Source organism: Schistosoma mansoni, chromosome 6 (genome assembly GCF_000237925.1).
Source record: "Schistosoma mansoni strain Puerto Rico chromosome 6, complete genome".
Classification (NCBI taxonomy): domain Eukaryota; kingdom Metazoa; phylum Platyhelminthes; class Trematoda; order Strigeidida; family Schistosomatidae; genus Schistosoma; species Schistosoma mansoni.
This window is the reverse complement of record NC_031500.1, coordinates 15,106,723-15,113,710: the sequence shown is the minus strand read 5'-3', so window position 1 is coordinate 15,113,710 and position 6,988 is coordinate 15,106,723. Positions and strand designations below refer to the sequence as shown.

Sequence of the window (6,988 nt, the reverse complement as noted above, 5' to 3'; positions counted from 1 at the left end):
CTTCAATATTTTGATATCGTTGGTAAATATTCATGGAATTTTCCACTAAGTTGCAGTTTTGAACTACACTTCACAAACTTTGATCTCTGTAGTAGTAGTAGTAGTAGTCCCTATGTACATACAAAATGTATAACTTGAAGTGTAGCATATGAACCTGTACTTCGTTAATAAGCTATATTAAGAACAAAATAGTAATCGATTAATTATATATAAACATAGATTGAGATGATTGAACTATACCGACAATCGTGAACGATTTATTAGCTAATCAGAGAACAATGTTGAATTATAAAATAATACTGTGGGTAAATAGTTTTGACATGATTAACGGCCACTTATATTTATAATAAACGAAGAACAAACACCCTGTAACTATACTGTCAATCACACCAAATACTGTCAGACATAACTTACTTTGTCAGTATGTTTCTTTTTTGTACTTCAGGTTATGTATGCACCGTGTCCCTTTCACTGTGTAGTTGCGCAAACGATATTTTTTTTATCAATTCTAAACATTTTGTGAACTAGATTTAGACAATATTTCTAGTTCTTAATAATATATGTACTATATTTTATTGCACTTTGAATTTCGGGCGGAAATCCAGGGGGTGTTATCTTAAAGTTGTTTCTGAAGGGGATTTCGTGGAGATTTTATACAGTTGAGATCATGAGTCGATTGAAGCTAGACCACCATGGAAAACCTGGAAGCACTGGACGGCCGTTTCGTCCTGAGGAGTCCCACAACAGGTTTTCTTTGGTGATCTAGCTTCAAATGACTCATGATCTCAACTATATTAAAGTTGTTTCGTTCACCCAAGATCGTTCCTAGAGTTTAATTTTTACCATAGATTAAAATTAAGATATAAGTTAACTTTTAACTTCCCTTATCTAACTGAATATAATAAAAATCTAGTTTCTAAACTAATTCTTGGTTATCTAATACTAAAAAATTTTGCTCTTTAAATTTCAGAAGTTTGGTTTCTCATAGTCTTTTGTTCCCTACCATAACGTATAAAAAACATTCCTGAGATAGTATTATTTGCAACAAAACATACATAAGTCTTTCAGTTTATTTTATCTTATTACTAGTCTGAAACTACTTTGGTTGCTATTTTGTCTACATGATGGACACTTGATTTGTTCAGTATAACTCTGTTAATCGATAGTTCGATACATTACTAAATACTACCACCCCCTCAATAGAAACTATCTGCCCGATCGTTGCTGCTACCTTGACGTGGTGGTCGGGCTTGCCTATCGTGATGAAGCAATCGAGCTATGCTGGCTGGAACAATCGTTCCTCGAGGTCCTACCATGCCAGACAGGTCGGTTGAAGAGCGGTGAGACTAAAAGCAGCAAACCCAAGGTCCGAAGGCGAAGTCGTACTGCTGACTGTACAGAGGTGTGACAGCAGTAAGGTGTTTCCTTCAGACAACCAGCATGACAGCGATGCTGCCTTCCCACAAGGAGGGGTGGGGTTAGAAAAGGTCGACCCTAAAAATGCGCACCTCGCCTTATCCCACGGATATCCGTCTCCGGCGGTAAGGTTTTTTTTGAAGAACGGAGCTAACACAAAAACTACCCACAAAAAGGTCGTGTGTGACCGACCTCAAGCAGTTGTCCCTTGGGCACTGCGGTCACGCTCTCAGGTCATTAAGACCACTTCTAACCCAATTTCCTTTTCAGGTACCTCTAGAAGAATCCTTCCACGGTGTGGGCAACCGGGAAGTGATAACTGCCCTCATACCTCTAACAACACTCAAGACCACTGTATTCATAATCAATCTCCTTCTTCACTTCCTACTATTCCTTCTACCTTGACTTTCAACACTAAACTTCCTGTTCCGGTTTCCTCCTCAAGTGTCACCATGGCCAACGATTCTAGTGCGCGAAACGCTGTCCCAGGTCTACTAAAACCTCGCTCCAAACTACACATTGGAGCCTTCAACGTACGTACTTTAAGCCAAATCGGTCAACAGGCCTCCTTAGCTAAAACCCTAGAATCTCGTACCATTGATGTATGCTGTGTCTCCGAAACACGCATACAGGATCCCAGTGTGGTCATTCACTTGACCTCACCTCGCCAAAATGGACAGCCGACGAAATACACCCTCCGTGTATCTGGCGACCCGTTGGCTAGTTCTCGCGGACTTGCAGGTGTAGGCATAGCACTAAGTACAAGGGCAGAACAGGCACTACTAGAATGGATCCCCGTTAACAGTCGCCTGTGTGCTGTCCGGCTAAATGGCTCCGTAAGAACTCGGAAGGATAGGGACACACGTCGTTGCCTTTTCGTCGTTTCTGCCTACGCTCCCACTGACTGCAGCCATGATGAAGTAAAAGATGACTTTTACAGAAAACTCTCTGAGCTTCTTCAGAAAGCTAAGCGCTCAGACATAGTAGTCGTAGCGGGTGACTTTAATGCCCAGGTAGGCAGCTTAAATCAAACAGAAAGACATTTAGGTGGGTGTTTTAGTATTCCGGCTCAACGAACCGATAATGGTGATCGTCTGTTGCAACTATGCTCAGACAATCGTTTATTTTTAGCAAGCACTAATTTTAAGCATAAGGAGAGACATCGTCTAACATGGCGACCACCTGCACCAAACCAACGATGGACTCAAATAGACCATATTGTCATCAGTCATCGTTGGAGAGGCTCAATAGAAGTTTGTCGCTCGTATTGGAATACTTGTTTAGACTCTGATCACGCTTTAATACGAGCGCGCATTTGTCTGCGCCTCAATGGACGCAGGAAAATTACACTAAGAAGACCCATTAGGATTGAACTGGAGGACGAGAAATCCAAATGCGAATTCCAGAAACAACTGAGTTCACATCTAGGCAGTTCTGTAAACGAGACTGACCCAGATGCTGCTTGGAAAGACATACGAACAGCTGTGGAAACAGCAGTAACATCTATTAGTCATTTAAACCATAGGGCTCCAAAAAACCAGTGGATTTCCTCTAAGTCTATTTCACTGATGGATTCGCGTAAACTCATCCCATCAGGCTCTGAACACGACGAAGAGCGTAAACAAATTAGATCTAGGTTAACTAAAAGTCTAAGGAACGATCGTGAGCAGTGGTGGGCAACGAAAGCAAAAGAGATGGAAAAGGCAGCGGCTGTAGGGAACACCAGGCAACTATTCAGACTAATAAAAGAAACCGGAATTAAGAAGTCAAGTGTAAGTGAGACGATCTCGGAAAAAGACGGAACCCTTATCTGCTCTCAACCCAAACGTTTAGAACGATGGGCGGAACACTTTAAGGAGCAGTTTAGCTGGCCTTCAGCTACTGCACAACTACCCACTATTCCTAGAAAACCTGAATGGAACATTGAAGTAGGCCCCCCGACCCTACTTGAAGTTCAAAAGGCTATAGGTAATCTGAAACGAGGAAGAGCAGCTGGTCCTGATGGATTGGCTCCAGAGGTCTTTAAATATGGTGGTCCAGTTATAGCGATTAGGTTGACTAATATTCTGGCTAAAATCTGGGAGACGGATGTAATCCCATCCGACTGGTCACAACCACTGATTGTCCCAATATATAAAAAGGGGTCAAAATCATCCTGCGATAACCATAGAGGGATTAGTCTGACTAACATAGCATCTAAAATACTAGCCTCAATAATTATCGGGCGCCTAACTAAGACTCGTGAACTGCAAACACGAGAAAAATCAGGCTGGCTTCAGACCTGGTCGTGGCTGTATCGACCACATATTCACCATTCGTCAAGTTTTAGAGCACAGACACGCTTATCGGCGTCCGACAATGATAGTTTTTCTTGACTTAAAAGCAGCATTAGACCGAGAGGTTCTGTGGCAGTGTCTGTCATTGAAAGGTGTACCTGAGAAGTACATAAACCTTGTGAAGACTCTTTACTCGAACACTACCAGTCGAGTGAGAGCTTATGGCGAACTGTCATATGATTTTACAACCTCAAGTGGTGTCCGTCAAGGCTGTCCACTATCCCCATTTTTGTTTAACTTCATTATAGACCTGTTACTGGAAATAACATTCTCGTCGACTGAATTTTCAGGGATTGATCTTCTACCAGGAGGTTCACTTATCGACTTAGAATACGCAGATGACATAGTCCTGTTTGGTGAAGACGCTGACAAATGCAGAGTCTTCTGTTGGAACTCAGTAATAATGCCAGGATGTTTGGGATGTGTTTCTCCCCATCCAAATGTAAATTGTTACTCCAGGACTGGCCTGCATCAACACCCGAACTAAGGATAGGGAGTGAAGTAGTCGAACGCGTCGACAACTTCACTTATCTTAGAAGTCTGATCAGCCCTAATGGGTTGGTATCTGACGAAATCTCAGCACGGATTCAAAAAACTCGTTTGGCTTTTGCCAACTTACGTCACCTATGGCGAAGACGAGATATCCGTCTATCAATTAAGGGACGAGTATACTGCGCATCAGTTCGTTCTGTTCTACTTTACGGCTGTGAAACATGGCCATTAAGAGTAGAAGATACTCGTAGGTTACTAGTATTTGACCACAGATGCCTTAGAAATATTGCTCGCATCTGCTGGGATCACCGGGTAAGTAATAGTGAGGTTAGACGCAGGGTATTAGGGAACGATGGTAAATCAGTTGATGAGGTGATGAATCTTCATCGACTGAGATGGTTGGGCCATGTGTTACGTATGCCTGAACACCGATTACCACGACGCGCTATGATGACTAGTATTGGGGACGGTTGGAAGAGAGTTAGGGGCGGCCAAACCAAAACGTGGCATCAGTGCTTGAAGTCACTAACTTCTAGTCTGAGCCATGTTGGCAGATGCAGATTACCTGGTTGGGGTCCGCGTGACTATCGTAACCAATGGTTGGAGACTCTGTGTGACATGGCTCAGAATCGATCACAATGGCGTAGGTGTATACACTCTTTATCTTCCCTTAAACCTTGAGACTAAAATTGCTTCATATCTCTCTTCCTTCCTGTACTATATCCCTATATACAACCTATAATTTATATACTACTACCAACACTAAATTAACTACTATGAATCCGGTGTTGATCTTGTTGTGCTAACGAGGTATGGCAACTTGGACCGATGCATATATGTGCCTGGTCCTACGTTGTAGCTGACTGACTGACCTGACTTGGACCATATATCAAATCTACCATGTCTGTTTCTACTCACTTCTCATACTACTAACATACATACGAATTCGACTCTATCCTTTCAGATCACAAGATGTCACATTTTTCACTGGTTAACACACATAAATGACCGGAGTGACCTGACATTGACTTGGTCAAACCGGTTTTTTCTGATTGATTGTACTAAATATTTTTGCTTTGTTCCTATGCACTACTTAAAGTTGGGTTAATTTAATTTGTTTTTGTTTTCTGAAGAAGTGGCTTACACTGCGATCACAGTCAAATTTTAATTTCTCTACTCATTTAGGTATTACAAATATATTATTTTCATTATTAAAGGTTAACAATAAATTGCCCCCAAATGCCCTGGTACGGCCGATAGTGGGGGGGGCCGCCCTTTCTCTCTAAATGCTCTCACATGGCCACGCGTATATAGCCTCTGCCAGGAAAGTCCTACTCACTGCCTTCTCTCAATCAGGGTGTTGTTTACGAAATTGAGAGGACGAAAAGCGAATGTCCGGCGCTTTAATCGGGTTGGTGGACACGAAAAGTTTACCTAGGGGATTTGGAAAACCCTGATTCCAAACCAATGGTGAGAACAAATGGTGTATGAATGAATCGTTGATCACCGTCTACCATGGGACTGCATCTCCTCACGATGCTCCACCGCCTTGTTGATCAGGCCTTTAGGTCAAAGGCTCCGGGTGTGGTCCCCTAAGAAAACCACCTGTTTTAGTTTGGGCACCTGTGCAGTACCGTAGACTTCACACAAATCAAATGAGATTTGTGTGGCGCATATATATCTGGTGCCCCCTTGTACCAATATTTATGTGTTTAAAATAAATAAAACAATAAATTAAGACCAACTTTTTCCATTTGAACCACTTCATTCAATGTACAATCAGTCATTTTCTAAAATTTCCATCAAAATGAATTGATCGTGTTAAAAAAATAACCCCACAGTCTTATGAACATTTCAAATAACCCTCTGTAATTATTAGACAATTTGTATGCAGTAGATTTGTTCAAATTTCTTTTTGAATCATTATATATAATTGACTTGGTGTTGTTTACTTGGATCTTCCCATTGATGTTTTAGGACTGCAATTGATCAGTCTCGTATTGGCAAATGTGCATCCTGTGAGGATTGCCTCGATATTGCCTTAATTCACAAGCATTATAAACAAAGATGGATGATAGCTAGCAGTGGAATCCAGGACGCACGTTTCATTCTATTTGGGATTCGTCAGCCGGACTCCTCAATATGACGAAACGTGCGTCCTGCATTCCACTGCTACCCACCATCCATTTTTTTTTCATTATATATATAATATTTAACTAATTTTCAATTAAACACCAATACGCACAGTATGCACGCATGCCAATTAGAGACTGACTAGTTGCAGTCCTAAAACATCAATGGGAAGATTCAAACAAACAATACTAAATGAATTTCAACTTTACCCCATTGCACAAGCAAGTGCCTATCAGGAATCAGTGGCCGAGTGGATAACGCGATGGCGTTTGAAGTGAAAGATACTGGGTTCGAGTCCCAGAGTGAACATCAACAAGTCTGAGATACAGGTACATCCAGCTGACGAGTCCCAAATAGAACGAAACGCGCGTCCTGGATTCCACTGCTAACCATGCTTGTGAATTTAGGCTATATCGAGGCCAATTAGAGACTGATCAGTTGCAGTCCTAAAACATCAGTGGAAAGATTTAAACAAATAATACTAAGTGAATTTCACCATTTTATTTTGTTACATATTTGTCTTCTTTTTATTTCCTGAATAGTTAAATGAGTTTTTTAAAGTGACAATTCTACCTCTATAGTCATTATTCCATTCTTAAAATGTGTTTATT

General features: G+C 41.3%; 1 non-coding gene across 1 annotated transcript; it reads left to right on the top strand.

Moving 5' to 3' along the window:
* The first annotated feature begins 6,616 nt into the window (after positions 1–6,616).
* Positions 6,617–6,683, top strand: Smp_tRNA_00070_Gln_TTG.1.1. The gene has a single exon. It is a non-coding gene (tRNA).
* The last annotated feature ends 305 nt before the right edge of the window (positions 6,684–6,988 follow it).